Source organism: Peromyscus eremicus, chromosome 14 (genome assembly GCF_949786415.1).
Source record: "Peromyscus eremicus chromosome 14, PerEre_H2_v1, whole genome shotgun sequence".
NCBI classification, from domain to species: Eukaryota; Metazoa; Chordata; class Mammalia; order Rodentia; family Cricetidae; genus Peromyscus; species Peromyscus eremicus.
In genome coordinates this window covers 78,076,960-78,091,952 of record NC_081430.1, presented here as the reverse complement: position 1 = coordinate 78,091,952, position 14,993 = coordinate 78,076,960, and positions in this window count along the sequence as shown.

Sequence of the window (14,993 nt, the reverse complement as noted above, 5' to 3'; positions counted from 1 at the left end):
GATACAGGCCCTGCTTGTACAAGTGCTTGCTTTGGCAGCAAATATACTGAAAAACCAAGTAGGAGGAAAAGAAAGGGGGTGCGTCTATAACTCAGAGTGCCCAAGATGGGGGTCTTCTGCTAATAGCTTCAGAGGCGAAGGCTGCCGTCTGCAGAAAACAGCCACACCATTGGGCAATACTGACTAGTGACATGTACCACTGTCTACCAAGCTCCTTTACCCTCACACTCTGTGAGGTGGAGGATGTGTGATTCTCCCCATTTTCCTGAAAGACAAGGCTTAATAGTTTGCCTTTTACTGTGGGGTTTAAAAAAGTCACTGTGTCTTAAAATGCATTAACCAAAATTGAAAAATCATTTCTGGGAACTTAAAAGCAATATAAAAATTAAATGTGCTCCCATCCTGCAATGGCCCAGACACTGTGAGTAAGGATACTATTTGTGGTTCTCACATAGGAATGGGCGAGGGGCTTAGGAACTTTGCTGATGCTGGGTAGGGCTATCCTGTCCCTTCTCTACTTCCCATCTGTCTATGGCCTTATCTTTAAGATAGTGTGTATAGGAAGCAGTGTGGTTCAAGATCCAATGAGACAGTCATTGAGTTAAAAAATCATTCCAGCTTTTATGAACTTAAGACATCTTATTTGGGATAATATCAAACAGACACGGGAGACAAGGAAATATTACACAGACAGAGGAACAAATGGGTCCGTCATCCAGCTTCAGCATCACGAGATCACAGCCTTGCTTGTTCACTTACAGCCCAGCCACCTCCTCCCTGGGCTGGTTTTGGGGTTTTGTTTTGTTTTGAAACGTTGGGAAGACCTCACCCATGCAAAGCACCTGCCGTTCCACTGAGCTACATCCATAGCCCCACTCTGAACACTGAGAGAAATCTTATTAGATCCTAGTCTACGTTAAAAAAAATAAATCAATCTGCCCCACAAAGAATGTCAGTATGGGCCACCGAGATGGCTTAGAGAGCAAAGGCACTTGCCGCCCAGCCTGCTCATCTGAGTTTGATCTTCAGGACCCACATGGTGGAAGGGAGAACCAACTCAAGTTGGCTTCTGACCTCCATATGAGTGCTGCAGCATATACACACCCCTCCTGTAAAAATCAAGTGCAATAATTAATAATAATAAAGGAGAATGTAAGTACTTGGACCTTTTGCTCATAAAGGACCAGGTTTTGCAGAAATGCCTGGTCAGTCAGTCTCTAAGAATAACGCCACTCAGCCCAGTCCAGCTGTAGTTTTCTACTCTGACAGGCCTTGAGAGCATGGTGGTGCTAGGTCACTGTGTGCTGAGTTTCATGTGAGCGTAAACACACGCAAAGGTGGGATGCAGCCATGTTGAGTTAATGAAAGGAGACTAGAGTGCAGCCTACATCCCCCACCTAGTCAGATACCCTGGCTCTGGGCAGTCATCCTTGGCTTTCCCATCCAGTGCTCCACCAACCAGCTGCCTGGGCCTCCTCCGGGGACCCGATTGTCTCTCTTGCTTGGGATACTTGACTTTGCTCCAGTGCTCCATGGAGTCCTTGGTGGGGCTTCCAGCCTCCTTCCTGGCCTTGTCAGTTGCTTGCTACTTAGTGCAAACAAAACTTGACTGGCTTGCTCGGGGGCTGTGGGCGTCACACTCATCAGCTGCATGTCAAGTGCTCTGCTCATCCGACCTTACAGCAGCCCTAGGAGATCGGTGTCATGGTTACTGCCGTTCACCAAGGAGGAGACTAGAGCAGGGCAGGTAGGTCCCTCGCCCACCCAGGAAGTTGCAATACCAGGATTTGAACACAGCCTGTAACATGATGATTCCCAAGGTTTAGAGTCATTTAAGAAACTGGGGGGCAACTTGACCTCTGACCAGGTCCGCTACTTTTTGAGGCCTGATCTCAAAAAGCTGAAATCTGTAGTCATTGTATATTTTCCTTGAGTGTACATCTTGAGAACGGAGAGAGTAAGGTTTATACATACTGCTTAGGAGATTAACACATTCAGGTCACCTAGCCTCTAATTTCCTGGTTTGTCTTTTTTTGTGTGTGTGTGTGTGATTAAGTAATAGTTTGAGTCAGAGATCCTAAGACTGACAGGTTTGAAGGTTGGAAAGGATAGGAAGACATTAAGTCTATACAGCCAGAGCCTATACATTATCCCTTCCGTACTTTCTGCCACATCTCCCAGCTTGAGGTAGATGAAAACGTGACATTTGGCATGCACAGAGTCAGGATCAAGTACTTCAGAATTCTTGGAGGAGGGTTGGCCTGGGCCCTATTTTTCTTTATCCCAGTAGATCAAAGTTCAGCCCATATGCCTTTCCCTTGGCTGGACTTTGGAGAAGCAGTTTTACATGGCTCTGTAAGCCATCTTTCTACTGGACCCCTGCCCTGCCAACCACAGGCAGCCTGGCTTACCAATGCTGGGCTCAAATGAAGCCCTGTAGTGCTCACTCGGGTCTGTCTGCTCTGCTTCTGCTTCCTCACAGCTCTTGGTGTCCTAAGGAGGTGGAAGAGTGGCCAGGGGGTGCTTGTTAAGGGAACTGGAGAGGAAGCAGTGTCAGAGCAACAGAACAGGGGCCACGGGGAGGGATGGGGACCCAGCCACCAGAGGGAGCAGGTCAGTGATTTCTGAGTCTTTCTGGGTTCTCTAGACATGGCATCCAGGGTAAACTTCCACAACTCTTGTCAGCTCTTGCAAGGAGAAAAGTAGGGCTCTATTTATTCTATGGAATGTCTAGAAATCAATTTAAATCCTCTATGTTGTTCCCAATTGCTGGGATTTCCCTGACTTTGCAAAGAGGTGGTATTCCAGTCCTCCAAAACTGACTTTCTGGCATGGTGATTGTCTTACAGTCCCAAGCCTGGCACGGGGCTCTGCTTAGATGCACCAAGGGGCCTTCCACAGGGTGCTATGGCGGAGGCTGCCGAAGTCCATGCTGAGTGGACTGACTTTGGGCCTTGCTTTAGGAAGACAAGCCCTCACTCTACAAATGACCAGCGGTAGGAGCAACCTGGGAGAGCTGCAGGAGAAACAGACAGGAAAGGACACGGGCCTTCCTAGGACTGCCCTTGCTCAGTGTTTGGAAGAGTGAAATCCCTCCGAAAAGCAACAGGACTCCAGAACATTCCTGAGAGTATTTGGTTAAGGATCAGAATTCCCCCACCCCCCTGCTTCTCTCCCAGCCCCCAACCCGTGTGCTTTTACACTCTTGTTTCAGAGTCTTTATAACTGTCGGTCAGTCTCGGGTCCCTTCCCCACCTCACGCTGCCTTCTTAGCCTTTTTTCCAGCCTTGCCCTGCCTTCCTTATACACCTGGAGTTTTGGATGATTGCTTTTGCCTGTTGCTTGAATTTATCCCTCCGGTTTCTTTTGTTTTCTTTCCCCGGCTCCAGTTTCTTCCTCCTGCCGTTTTCCTGGGCTGTACAGCATTTATTGCTGCTCATCTGTCTGAGCAGAGCTGGCAGGGAGGATGGCGGCCAGCAGGCAGGGACCATGGTGCCAGAGGCCTTGGGTGCCTGTGCTCTCCTTAGCCCTGCTGCCCTGGAAGAAGAGCCCTTCAAGACGGGCTAATGCTAGCTGCCAGGCCCTGGCCCAGGGGTGGGGACAGATGGCATTTCCTGCTCAGTGTGTGGGCCTAGGCCCCATTGCTTGGGTGGATGGGTGAGGGTTGACAGGGTTCACAGGAAGAGGTGGGAACTTAGGGGATGGTATCCTTTGGGGAAGATAGCATCTGCAGAACTCATGTTGGAGGTGAGGGAGAACTTGAAGCAGAGGGGTCTGTCTTTCAGGGGACTCTGGGACCTTCTGGCCCCCCACCCCCCACTGCATGCTGATACTGTTCTTGCCTCTGGGCTGATCTGCTGAGAAGAGAGGCAGTTTTCTACTGGAGGATGGTCCTTTTCCTCCCCAGAGCCCCACGGTTGGTCAGTGGGGATTGTGATGGTCAAGGCTACCTGGCCACTGGGGAGCAATTCAGACCCTTCTGTGGGGGCTCTGAGGGTCAGCCAGGCACTGATGGAGGCAGGTGGCACTTCTTGACGGGTGTGGTAGCAAAGAAATCCTAGAAGTTGCAACCGCACCCCTCCTTGTCTGGAGTGACAGGGGAGTGGCCTGAGCCCTGCTCCCCAGCTGTCCAAGGCAAACTGACTGGAGTCCATCTGGCTGTCTCCACAAGCTCAGGCTCACTTCCCATCCTGGAACACCAATGTTGTTGGGTCCTGGCTAAGTCCTCAGCAAGCCCGGCAGAAAGCATGGCTGGATCAGGGTTCTACCCAGGTACACCTGGAGCTAAGCTGCATCGGGTCTGGGGGACCCAAGAGCAGCCAGAGGTACCTTAGGGTGACCTTGTCTTTCTAGGTTCTGGGATGGTGGCCACACATACTTCTCCGAGGAGTGTCATTTAGGACCTCCTGGCTACCTCACCCATATCTGTTCTCTTTCCAGAACCTGCCCCTCCATTATTAACATGGTCATCCATGCACAGTGTTTTCTGTGACTCTAGGAGAGCAATTCTCAACCTGTGGGTCAGGTCCCCTCTGGAGGCCGAATGACCTTTTCACAGGGGTCACCAAAGAGAATCAGAAAATGCAGATATTTATGATTCATAACAGTAGCAAAATTACAGTTATGAAGTAGCAACAAAAAATAATGTGATGGTTGGGGGTCACCACACCATGAGGAACTGTATTAAAGGGTAGCAGCATTAGGAAGGTTGAGAACCACTGCTCTAGAACATACGGCACATAAAAAGGCTTGAGCGGTATGTTTGCTTGCATTTCATATCTTTGGATTTTTGAAGGCTTCAGCCTTGGAGTACAACTCTTGGAGTCCCAACTCCTTTAAGGCTCTAAAGTCATAAGCCCTTATTCCTAGACTCTGTAGACCTGTTTTCTATCTGATTCAAGGCTGACCCTCCTCCTCTGTGTCTGCATCTCTCAGTATCCCTATCAAATACAGGGTATAGCTTCAACAGAGGGAATGACTGGGACGTAAGTGATGAGTTTTCTAAGCTGTGCCTCTCACTAGGGCAGGAGAACTGGAGGCAGCCAGGACTCTAATGTAGGATCATAGGTAGGGTTAGGATCCCGCAGTCCCTGGCCCTCCCTGCTGGAGCCCAAGTGCAAGCTCTGTCCATCTGTCTGCCTCCACTTCCTACCACCTCCCCGGCTTGCCTCTTCCCACGCACCATGTTGTATAAATATTTACACCCCCAGGAATCTTTCTCCAGCTGCTTCCCTGGTCCCTGTGAGTGCTTGTTCTCTCTCTTAGCAGCTGCAGCAGATCTGGTTGCCTTTGGTCAGACAAGGGCAGGCCCTGGTGTGGGGGCCCATGGTCCCCCCGGGGTAGAGTGCAGTTGGCAGAAGCAACACTGGAGAGGTCACAGGGCTGTGACTGCGGCCCAGCCACTCTCCCTGTTGGCTGGCTTTTCTAGCCGCCCCCGCCCCCACCCCCAGCTGTCCATGGGCAACTTGCCAAGAGCTGTGGACCCCTGGCCTGGCTCGGGAGGTTGCTGCTTCTTGAAGAAGTGGTTCTCAGGGTTGGGATCTGTGGCATCCCGGCCTTCTAGACAGTAACAGTCCCAAAGGCTGACACCAGGACAGAAGAGTAGCTTGGTTCACTTTTGAGCACTTCACAGCTTACTAGTGAATGGGAGGGTCTCCATCCTGAAGACCACCCTGAGATCAGGACAAGAGTCTGCTGGCAATTCTCCATATTGGGCACCTCTTACCTTTACCCAGGTCATCCTACCTCCCACTGATGCCTAACGGGGGGTGGGGGTGGTAGGAGGAGAGGTCTCCTCTTCCCCACTTTCCCTGGTGACCTGGGGAGAAGGAGTTTTGCCAGGGCACCAGGCTGGCATTTGGGTTCTCACAGGCAGGGCCCAATGCAAGGTGCTTCCCCACATTCTCAGGCACTTGTTCAGGCCTTGAGGGCAGCAGGTTCAGAGCTTCCCTGTGCAGAAAGCTTCCCTCTTTCTCCCTTGGATGGTGGCAGTCACAGAAGGGAAGCTCCGGCCTTTTCTGGTTCAGCTGGGGTCAGCCATGGATGGATACTGATCTTCCCATCCACAGTGGGTACAGGTCACCCGCTGCCTCCTCAACTCTCCACCTCAGTTTCTCCCTTCTTTCAGAGGTAATAGGTGTGTATTCTGTAATGCTCTCAAACAGCTCAAACCAGGTTTTAGAAAATCAGCATGGCAGTTTCATTTCAAATTCTGTTTCTGGTTGTGGGGGAGAGATGTGGCAGAGACTGATAAGGGATCAGGAACTATGGAGAATTCGGTTTCAAATGCTTTGGAGAAGCTAAGGCGCTAGCAGGCTGAAAAAGGCCTTTCATATGCATCAACCCTCAGTTTAAGTACAGTCACTGCAGGTGGGTGCCCGGGACTGCACGAGGACCAGGGACAAAGGCTGGCCAGGTCTCCGTGCACCCACACTTCTACTGGAAGAGAAGCAAACAGCTTAATTCCCCTACACCCCTTTGGGAATGGCGGAAAAGCTGATGCCAAAGGTGCCAGGTGTGAGCACAGTGCTGGGTACTCAGGGCACAGGTTAACCACCCTCTGGGCGTCCTAAGGTGAAGCAGGGCTGTGGGCTGGCTTTGGCCTAACCAAGAGGAATGTTTAGAGAGAGGGTAGGAGACTACAGCTCAGAGGCTGCAAGACTTTTCTGCTGCCTGCGTCTCCAGCCCCCAATGTACAACAAAACTCAAATTGTCAGGTATTACTGCAGCAGAGCCAGGATGCTGTGCACACAGCCACCCCCGGCCCCCTTTCTGTTTCTATAAGCGGCTGGCATAAACTTAGCAAAACCACCGCACCCATCTGAGGATCAAGGTTCAGAGCAGTGGGATTTTCACCCCCAAAGCTCTTCATTTTCAGAGCCCAGAGCTTTTTGTTTGAATTGTGTTGGAAATGGAATGCTTTTGATTTAAGAATCATTCTCTTACTGCAGTCCCCTATTCTCCCAGATAAATGCTTTGACAGTGTGAAAGGCTTGCTAGGAAGCTGGTCGGTAAATGCTCTGCACCTTCAAACAATCGACTCTGAGGCCAGTGCCTCGGTGGCTCTGCTGGGTATTTACTGTTGGATTATTTTTTGAGACGTCTGAGCATATTCAGCAAAGTCCCCTGCTGTCTGTCAGGTAGGGAAGTAAGCTAGTTAAGACAGCAAAACAGACGAGACCTGGGTCTTCACTTTCCCTTACTAAGTCCTTACTGAGGCCCTACTATGTGCTGAGCACTATACCAGCACTAGGGACTGCGTTGAGAGCAGAGAAAGCCTTCTTTCCCGGCACATACATCTTGCTGGGAGGGGAGATGTTAAAATGTTAATTGACTAAAGACAACTAGCAAGGAACATCATACTTAATGCATGCAGGAAGATGGACGTTTTCTTCCTAGGATTAAAAACCAGGTGAGGGCACCCTTACCACACCTGCTCAACACCAACAATGCACCGGAAAGGAAGACATAATTATCTCTATTTGCAGGTAACATGGGTATCTACGTTAAAAACAAAACTTCACCCAAAATCTCCCAAGGAATCTACCAAAAAGCTCCTCATATAATCGAAGTGATTTTTTTATAAGCTCACAGGAGACAGAACACAAACATCAACTCTGTTTCTATAAATTAGCAATAAATGACTGGAAACAGATTTAATTACAAGAGTTCAAAAAATGAGAACTATTAGGTACAAAGCTAACAAAAAAACCATAGCATCTCTACATTAAAAGCCATAAAACGGCCGGGCGGTGGTGGTGCACGCCTTTAATCCCAGCACTCGGGAGGCAGAGCCAGGCGGATCTCTGTGAGTTCGAGGCCAGCCTGGGCTACCAAGTGAGTTCCAGGAAAGGCGCAAAGCTACACAGAGAAACCTTGTCTTGAAAAAAAAAAAAAAAAAAAAAAAAGCCATAAAACACTACTAAATTGTCATGTGGTACAGACTTGCAATCCTAGAACTCAGAAAGTGTTGGAGGAGCCTTGCTTTGAATTCTAGGAAAGGAAACCCCAACCAACCAAACATAAAAACACTGATTAAATAAATCAAGTGTGTGTGTGAGGTGTAGCTCAGTGGTAGTGTGTTTTTGGCATCCTGGGTTCAATCCTACTCCGTCTCCTACTCCATTTTCCCCCAATAAAAAGGCCTAAATAAATACATATACCATATTCATGGTTAGAAAATCTAAAAGTTATTTTGTTTAATGTGTGTTATTCTAGGGATTGAACCCATGACACTGTGTATTGAAATGTGGTGGTTTGAATGACAAATGACCCCCATAGGCTCACATATATGAATACTTGGTCTCAAGTTAGTGGTGTTGTTTTGGGAGGTTACAGAACTTTTAGGATGTAGTGCTTTGCTAGAGAAAGTATGCCACTTGGGTGTGAGCTTTGAGAGCCTGTAGCCACACCCCTTTACAGTTCACATTCTCAATTTCATGTGTGAGGAAGTGTGACCAGCCAGTTTCATGCTCCAGCTGTGCTGCCATGACTACCCCACCATCGTGGACTCTCCCTCCCTAGCCACAGCCAAAATAAACCCTTTCTTTCCTAAGATGCTTCTGGTCATGGTAGTTTATCACAGCAACAGAAAAGTTACTAAGTGAGCAGATGGTCTACCACTGAACCACACCCCCATTTCCCAGTGGGACATTTCTTCATAGATAGACAAAATGATTCTGAAATCTATAAGAAGGCAAAGGAATAAGGATAAAATAATTTTAAGCCGGGCGGTGGTGGCGCAAGCCTTTAATCCCAGCACTTGGGAGGCAGAGCCAGGCGGATCTCTGTGAGTTGGAGGCCAGCCTGGGCTATAGAGTGAGTTCCAGGAAAGGCGCAAAGCTACACAGAGAAACCCTGTCTTGAAACAAAAAAAAAAAAATTTAAAAATAAGAAAACGTTGGGAGGAATAATAGTCTTTGATTTTAAGACTTACTATAAAGCTACTATAATTGAGTGGTTGGTATTGATGATTTAGAGACTCAGAAGTACAGCATCTGAGTTTTGAAAGATAAGACAATTACACGGAGCAATTGAACTCTTTCCACCAGTGCTAGGACTGGGCAACCACAGGCAAAACAAAACAGGGAACTTCAACATACGTCTCATGCCTTTTTTAAAGATTGACTGACTTTATGTGTATGGTTGCTCTGCCTGCATATACATCTGTGCACCAAGTGTGTGAAGTGCCTGCAGAGGCCAGAAGAGGGCGCTAGAAAGCATGTCAGAGGACACCCTGTAGTCCGCTCTCTCCTTCTACCACATAGGTTCTTGGGAATGAACTAATAAGTCAGTAGACTTGATGGCGAGCACCTTTACTTGCTGAACCATCTTGCCCACCCAACACTGGGGGTCTCAGAAGGCATCTCCTACAGACAGACAAGGGGTAACTACTGTATTAATGCAGGAAATGAAGGGTGGTAGTGCTCTGACATCCAGAAAACAAACAGTGAGTGCTGAGGGTGTAGCTCAGCTGAGAGTGGCCTAGCATGTATGAAGCCCTAGGTTTCATTCCAGCCCGGGAAACAAAGACAGAAGGAAAGAGAAAACAGTCAGACAGCAGAATGAAGTCTCCCTTCACTACTGATATTTTCAACGCAAGGGAGTAAACTCTCCAGTCCAAAGACAGATCAGCAAAATGGATAAGAAAGCCCAAGACTCAACTACATGTCCCTTAAAAGGGACTCACTTTAGATCCAAAGACAAACAGAATGAAAGTGAATGACAGAAAAAGACTCCTCAGGGGCTAAAGACAGACGAGGCTCTGGGTTCCATGTCTGGCACCAACAAACAACAGAAAAAGAAGAAGAAAAGAGAGCAGACAGACTTCAAAAGACTGTATGTGGGCTGGCAAGACGGTTCACCAAGTGATGACCTGAGTTCAGTCCCGAAGGTTGTTTTCTACATACACGTGAATCAGTCTCTCTCTGACAAACGTGTGTGTGTACACATACACAAAATATAAACAACAATTTAAAACTTAAGTTTCTTGTGTTTGAATAGTTTGAACATAGTGTCTATAATATAAATTATAGACTAGGATATTATATATTAATAAAATATTCAAAACAGCAATAAGATAAACATTTGTTAACATAATTTAAAAATATAGAAAGCATATTTTTTTTTTCACCAGAACCAAGGCTTGAACCTATGGCTTCAGACCTGTGCCAGGTACACCCGCTGCCACTGAGCTCTAGTCCTAGCCCTTTAGTTTTCAGTTTTTGTGACAGGGTCTTCCTAAGTTACCTAGGAAGGCCTTGAATTTGACCCTCCTTTCTTGTCCTCTATATTAGCTGGTCTACAGGCCTGTGTCTTCAGGCCTGGCCAAAACAGGATCTCAAAGGCTTGGGTTGGAGAATGCTCAGCTGTGGCGCCAAAATCATGATCCACTAGAGATCAAACTGATAAATCAGAATTCACTAAAATTAAAAATCCCTTTTGTGGTTCTTTTTTTCTGTGAAAGATACTTTGTTAAAAGGATGAAAAGATAAGGTTCAGGCCTGAGAAAATATTTTCAAATCACATGTCTGACAAAGGAATTGCATCTAGAATATATAAAGAGCCCGCAAATCTCAACAGAAAGAAAATGTGCTAAAGATCTGAATGGAGGCGTCACAGGTGGCAGCTAACCAGGACCAGTGTGGTTAGCTATTAGAGAAATGTGAATCTCTCTCTCTCTCTCTCTCTCTCTCTCTCTCTCTCTCTCACACACACACACACACACACACACACACACACAAATAAAACAACAACAAAAAAAACCCAAAACAAAAAACCAACCAAACAAACAAACAAAAAATACAGGCACTGTGACTCAAACGTCTGAGGTCAGCTGGTACTGCTTAGTGAAACCTAGGTGAAACCTAGACCAGTCCGGGTACAGTAAGCCCTTGTCTTTATCCAAACCAAACCAGATGCATGATGGTATATCACTGTACATCTATTAGGATGATTAAAATTCACTTACAGCCTCAGCAAAGCAACTGGAGACTTATACACACACCTGCCAGAGATGCAAAATTGCAAAAACCACTCTGCAAAATGGCTTGGTAGAGCTAGGTGTGATAGCACACACCTTTAACCCCTACAGCTGGGAGGTTGAGGCAGGTGGATCTCTGTCAGTTCCAGGACAGCCAGGGTTATGTGGAGACTGTCTTAAAAAAACAAAAAACAAAAAACAAACCAAAAAAGGTTTAGTTATTTAAAACTTAATTTTAATGTACAACTACCATATGGCCCTAGAAATCTCACTTATTTACTTCCAATAGGGAAGTAAGAACTGTGCTTACACACAAATTTGCATATGAATATTTATTGCAGTTCTACTTCAAGCCCAAACCTGGAAATAATCCAATGTCCCATAGGCTCATGGTACTCCCACATGAAGACAGAGAGCACTCATATATAAAATACATTAATAAATCTTTTTCAAAAAAAGTAAAAGCTAGAAGGACAGCGAACTATCAAATTGAAACTACTCAAGGAAACAAACAGTCCGTGAAATATGAGAGAAGCCAGATTCTTTGTCTTGGTGAGGCAGGTGTGCGGCCAAGAATATTTTCCATAGGAAGTGGTTTGAGCTAGGTTCTAAACAATGGTTAGCAACTTTCTTCCGCATAATCCTGGCACCGGGTTTGGAGTTCAAAGTCATCCTCAGCTCTATAAACTGAGTTTGAGGCTAGTCTGCAATTCATGAAACTCTCTTAAAAAAATGAAAAAAATTTAACCAGGTGAGGTGTGGTGGTAAGGACCTCTGTGAGTTTGAGGCAGCCTGGTCTAAATAGTAAATTCCAGGACTACATGGGGAAACCCTGTCTAAAAAATAAAAAGTTCTTGGGCCACTGATTTCAGACAGGATTTGCATGTGCAAAGGCCCAGGGGTAGGAGGAAGCTGGCTTTAAGAGCACAAGAGAACGCCCTGGGGGTGTGGAAGTGATAGTGAAAGTCAAGGTCGCAGGTCAGGCTGGACCAGGGCTCTTCTGTTTGCTTGTTCTTCTCAGCCCCAGGCTAGGGGATACAACCAGGGAACTACTGTTAATCTACAGTTAATCGGAGAGTTTCCAACTTCTCTTCAGGCTGCTGAAACAATTAACCTAAGAATGGAGGTTTCAATATTCTCTCTGCCAGAATCAGGGTTGGACTCCCCGGTAGTCCTGGTAGGAGGTATCCTCACCTCTTCTGAAGGACGCAGACCCCAGGTGATGCTACACTTACAGTGGGATCGGGATGACTCTGCCTGGTTCTGGGGGACATGGCAGCTGAGTGATGTTCACTAAGTGCTTTGAGGTGCTTAGGACTTGCAGACCTCTATTCTAAGACTACCCCGCATCTAGTGTTTAAAGAAATACTTGTGACAATAATGAGAATATTCAGAAAAGTTACGCAACAGGTTCTCATGCCACAGTCTCACCCACTTCAGTCTTCCCCAGGTTCACCTCGGTACACAAGTTTGAGGCCAGCCTAGGCAACATAGCGAGACCTGTGTCAATAATAATAAAAATAAATCGGGTGGGGCGGTGGTGGGGCACGCCTTTAACCCCAGCACTCGGGAGGCTGAGCCAGGCGGATCTCTGTGTGAGTTCGAGGCCAGCCTGGTCTACAGAGCGAGTTCCAGGACAGGCTCCAAAGCTATATAGAGAAACCCTGTCTCGAAAAAACAACAACAACAATTACAAACCCAACAACAAGAACAAAAAACAAAACAAAAAAATCGCAGCTAGAAAAAGCAGAATCAAGATTTGAATCCTGAATTGCTCAACGTCCATGTCTTGGACCCACGGGGGGTAAAATGCAGATTGCGGGGCTCACCCTAGAGGGTCTCAATCACTGCGCCTGGCAGGGTCCACAAACCTGACAGGTAATCCATCTGGCTCGGCCAGACCTCCCTTTACCCCTTAACCCAGGGACATGGAAGCTACCCTCAGGTCTCAGGTGTAGCAAAGGGCCGGGAAAGGGGTCAGATGTCAATCCCAAGATTTTTGGGAGATTTCGCAGATGACCTGAAACCTAGGAGGAAGCGCAGCCCCTCTGGGCGCTGAGAGGCGTCGCCCGGCGCTGATGACCGGTCCAACCGTCTGGGGGTCCGCAAACCCCGCGCCGCAGTCCCCTCTCAGCGAGGTCGACCGGTTCGCCCGGGGATAGGCGGACGCACACAGCCTCCCCCGAGGACTTTCACCATCCACCCTCCCTTACCGGCGGCTCCAAACCTCGCGGCCCCGCACCCACACCCCAAGCCGAAATACCTGCGCGGCCCGGGGCGCGCGAACCGGAAGTCGGCGGCCGAGCGGCGCCGCCCCTCCCGGGCGGAAGCGGCGACGCAGGTGGAGGCGGCGGCCTTGGGCGGCCCGGCGCGCGCCAGGCCTGCGCTCGCGTCCCTGGAGCCTGGCGGCCCGGCCGGGGCTGGCCGGGTACCTGCCGCCCACCTGCGGGGCTCGCCGGCCTGCCTCCGCGCCGCGCCGGCCGTGCGTCCCAGGCGCAGGGTCAGCGAAGGGTTAAGGAGCGCTCCCCCCCCCCCCCGCTCCGCGTTCCTCCACCCCCCCCCCGGAAAGTCCCCTAAATGACGTTGCAACCCGACAATTAGAAAAAAAAAAGAGTTTAATTATAGAGACGGGCTCTGGGAGCAGGAACAAACCCGGGCGGTCGGCGGGGCGGGTAAACAACCGGGGAGCGAGCGCGGAGCCAGCGCCCCGGGGAACGGGGGAGGGGAGGCCCAGGGGAGCTGGGAAGGCGCAGGAAATTCGAGGAATCGCTTTTTTGAGAGAAAAAAAAAAACCAAAAGCCAACAACAATTATTTCGGCAGCTCGGGGTGCCCCAAGCCCTGTCCTCGGCCTCCGAGGGACGGCACTATCCCAGGAGGCCGCCCCACCCCGGCCCGGGTCCCCCCAGCTGTGCTTTGCAAAAACACTCGGGAGTTGAGAGCAGCCCGGGCGGGTGGTGCGGAATGAAAAGCCGAAATAGCTTCACATCAGGACTCAAGACTAACCTTGTGGTTTTTAACGCACCCTGTTCTGTCCCGAAATCTGGAACTCATTACCTCATCACCGAGAAACTGCACGAAATCCGCACACACACACCCCAACCCCCTTGGAGCTGGGGAGGGGAGCGAGCAAACATCCCTTTAAAAAGAAACCTACACATCCGAATGATTTAAATTAAGGTGGATGGAAGTTATTTCCCTTCCCGGCGCTTGCCAGATTTCAAGAAAAGATGAAAAATGGGAGCGGGGGAGGGAAGCAACCGGCGGCTGGACAGCAGCAAGCAGAAAAAGCCAGGAGCCGCAGCCGGGTTAAAAATGGGGGCCATCAACTCAAATTGTTGGAGACGAGTCAAGCAGAGACCCCGCAGGGAATTACGTTAGGTTCGTGGGCTGCAGCAAAAAAGTCGTGTGTTTCGCAAAGTTTAAAAAAAAAAAAAAAACAACCAAAAAACTGGTTTCTAAAACAGTTGTGATTTGTAAAGTTTCCCTGGGTTTGCCCAGAGGTTGGCGATAAATAAATGCAGTTTAAAAAAAAAAAAAGTGTGCGTGTAAGGGGTGGTGCGGCTCTGCTCCGCCCGCTCCGTCCTTTCCAGAGAAACGTACCCGTAATGGGGTGACCTAATTACATCGCAATGGTACTCGCTCCTAGCCACTCGGCTCACCGGGTTTCATAACAGACCCGGCGGCCTCGAGTGCTGGGAAGAAACGTGCGAGGCCCGGGCGGCGCGGCCGGCGATTTCCGCCCGGGTCTCCACTCCGGCGAGCGAGCGGGTGCGGGTGGGAGGCAGCCAAACCTAATAGTAAATAAACACATAGTTCGCGGTTTTTAAGGGCGGAATAATTCATGGAAGGCCTTTGGGTTCCGTGCGTCCCATTGCTTGGCACCCCCAAACAGGGCATCGTGACAAGCCATATGTTCCGTTCGCGTGGGGGCGGGAGAGCAGCAAGAAGTTAACAAGTGTCGCTTCCCCCACCTCTACCTTCCTTCTTACCAAAGTAACTTTTTTTTTTTCT